Raw genomic sequence first — 3,781 nt, 5'->3', positions numbered from 1 at the left:
AGTGAACCATGTGAACGAGTCTAGGAACTTTTGAAATGGTAAGTGAAAGGCCACATCCGAGACCAAAGACGTTTAAGACTTGAAGAAAAAATCTCACCGTTGCTATAATTGTAATAAGAAAGGACACTATGATCGGCTGTTTAACGTCACAGCAATAATGTACAAGTGTACACTGTCGATGCAAGTATAGTAAACAGATATGAATCTATCGGATACTGATCCCACGAAGATGGTTGTCTTTTGACTATCAATGTCAGTGCAATAAATAGTAGAAACAAGATAAACTGTAAGAGTAGTTGAATAACTTGAAAATAATAAGATAAAATATGATAATGATAAACTGGGATCCCCAACATGAATATTCAACAGAATACTAAGTGCTCACTAGGTATAAAAAGATAGGTGATTGTCGATGCATTAAATTGCAATGAATATCTTACCAAGCTTAACTTATATATTTAATCTAAGATTTAAACATGCACATTAACCACACTTTCCAATGATGGCAATGGAACACTATTAAGAACAAGTGGATTAAATTCCTCTAATCCTCAACCAACTTCCGTTGTCATGCTTGTTAGCTTGAATTGTCACTGCACTTTCTAGTGTCAGTGACCGCAATAACACTTCCATGCTAAAAACATTCAAACCTAAAGATTAAACAGTAGAAGAAAGATTGAATAAAATAACATTTAACCCAGAAATCATGTATACTTCTTTACAAACATGAAATAGAAAGTAATCACCAAAGATTGAATAAAATAACATTTAACCTAGAAATCATGTATACTTCTTTACAAACATGAAATAGAAAGTAATCACCAGCATTTAGAAAAGAAATATAAAATAAACAAGTAGAGAGTACTATTCTTAGAAAATCTCGACTTGATCTCTCAACTCCCTCTTGTGTCGCACTCAACGCTCCTCCTCAAGAGCTAATATGCATCCCTTTCACGTCGGTTCACCCATAGGAGGATTAAGTCAACATAGCCAAAAAGCTTTAAAACATAGGTTGAAGAAGATGATACCCAAAAAAAAACCTCCCTTTTCTTTTTTCTTTTTACGTGAATATTAATATTTATCCAAATAGCATAGGTGTCCTTTCATTAGAATCATGCTGGCTCTGTATGTACAAGTTGGTTGTACCAAACTAGACAGCTCACACATTTTTGTCCTTATCTAGACAGTTGTCAGGTGCGGTGACAATTCTAGAGATACTCATGCAGTGACATCAGTACCAATACATGACAAAATTAAGGATAAATAGACTAAGATCTACTGAGTTATAAAATGCAATTTACTGAACTTAAAATGTTAAAATATGTGCTAAAGATAACTAAATGGGGACAAATTAACCAATAAGTAGGGAGAAAACATATGTTCTTTCTAGTACTATCATACCCCCAAACTTGAGTTTTTACTTGTCCTCAAGTAAAACAGAAACTAGCAAGGCTACACAAGAATTCACTAAGGCAAATGATCATTCTAGCAACTTGAATCATCTAAAATCCTAATGAATGAGTCACATTCAAATGACAAAATATTGCATCGACAATACATAAGTATGAATGAATAAGACTACAACTTCATTAAAACCAACATCATGCTTCAAATCCTAAATTCTATCTATCAATATAGCATTTATTGTACAATATATGTCTCTCTTTTTTGTGTGTGAATAAGGGATATCATTGCATTATTGTACCCTTGTTCCTGAGAAGTAACGATAGCGTGCAACAAACCCCCAGGGAGTATGTAATTACGCTGACACACACTCATGCAACGACAGCCTTTGGCCAGATTCATTTTTCTAATGCTTGCATTAGAGTGTTCCCTCTTTAACATTTCACAATACACCCACTTTGGAGTGTCTCTTATTCATAACTATATATATAAGCAGTTGTAAAAGCCAAATTCATTTAAGATTCAAGGAATGCTACTAGTCATCCATTACTGATGCAACCTAAATCATTCATCTAAGAATTTAAGATACAACATTCAGTCAAATTTATCCAACTCTTTCATGGATAATTCACATGATTCAAGAATTAAGCATCGAATGTAACAAAAAATTTTCAAACACATTTGCATTAACCACAAGTAAACCTTGCATGCTTCATTAAACTCAACTTTTTTTGACATGTGGGTGTATTTCCTAACCCCATATGCATTCCCCCAAACTTAAAGTTTGTATTGTCCTCAATGCACTAAAATTAAAATGCAATGACAATAGAAATGCAACGGTAATGTGCACTAACAAAATAAAAATTACAGCTATGTGCAATGAACACTACAACTAAAAGAAACTAAAAATAAACTAACTCAGTTTTCCTCAGCCATCAATGTGGTTGCATGATGTTTCTTTTTCCTCCTCTTTTTTCTCCTCCTTGTGTTTTTTATCTTTGGAGCGCTTTCTCTTCTTTCCTTTGCTTATTGCACGGTCCTCGGATAGCTCCTCAGTTTTCGATGCTACCTCAGCATCATCGATTGCTTCCTCTGTAGCTTTTGCTGGTTTAGGTCTATCTCACTCCAAATTATCAATAGTTGTACCCACAAACTCGGGTGCAGTGACAATGTTCTGATATGTCGTCATACTTGATGAGTCATAAGTGACAGTACAATAAAACAAACTGCGTCGACAATGGTACCTAATTATTCTCCAAAAAAAAGAAGTAAAACAAACTTGAACAAAAACAAAAAATAAAATAAAATCACATAATGATAAATTCAATAAAAATTAAATTTTTCGACCAATTTAATGGTCTCTATCTGCTTTTGATTAATATTCCCAAAATAGTGTTTCAACCGTTGTATATTCACTTTGAACCGGTTTCTATAATGTAAATCTCTTATTGTGACTGCACCATGAGAAAATACTTCGACAACTTCGAAAGGTCCAGACCAACAAGAGCGCAATTTACTTGGGTGCAGTTTTAGTCTAGAATTGAATAATAAAACTTGTTGACCCGCGATAAATTGTCGCTGCAAAATAATTCTGTCATTCCATCATTTGGTCATTTCCTTGTAAATTGCAGCGCTTCATACGCATTTCGCCTAATCTCCTCTAGTTCAGTGATATCCAACAACCTTTTCTTTCCAGCAGCTTCATAGTCCATGTTCACTTGCTTAATTGCCCACATTGCTTTGTGCTCGAGTTCAACTGGCAAGTGACATGCTTTCCCAAAAACCAATTTGTACGATGACATCCCTAATGGAGTTTTGTATGATGTCCACAATGCCCATAAAGCGTCATCCAGTCTGGAAGACCAATCTTTCCTCGAAGGGTTCACAACCTTCTCAATAATGTTTTTAAATTGTTGATTCGATACTTTAGCTTGTCTATTAGTTTGCGGATGATAAGTAGCAGCCATTCTATGATTAAATTCATATGTCTTCAGTGCGACTACCACTTGGTTGCAATGAAAGTGTGTACCCTGATCACTAATCAATGCTTTTGGTGTGCCAAAGCTGGTGAGCATATGCTTGTGAAAAAATTTAAGCACAGTCTTTGCATCATCCTTTGGGACTGCAACAGCTTCAACCCACTTCGAGACATAGTCAACAACTACTAATATATAATGATTTCCAAATGAACTTGGAAATGGTCCCATAAAATCCATACCCCAAACATCAAACAATTCAACCTCCATAATTGGCTGCTACAACATTTCATTATGTCGGGATATAGAACCAGTGCACTGACACCTATCACATTGATTCACAAAATTGTGGGCATCTTTGAATAATGAAGGCCAGTAGAATCCTGATTGGAGAACTTTAG

Source organism: Gossypium hirsutum, chromosome D12 (assembly GCF_007990345.1).
Source record: "Gossypium hirsutum isolate 1008001.06 chromosome D12, Gossypium_hirsutum_v2.1, whole genome shotgun sequence".
In the NCBI taxonomy this organism is placed as follows: Eukaryota; Viridiplantae; Streptophyta; class Magnoliopsida; order Malvales; family Malvaceae; genus Gossypium; species Gossypium hirsutum.
This window is presented reverse-complemented; position numbering follows the sequence as displayed.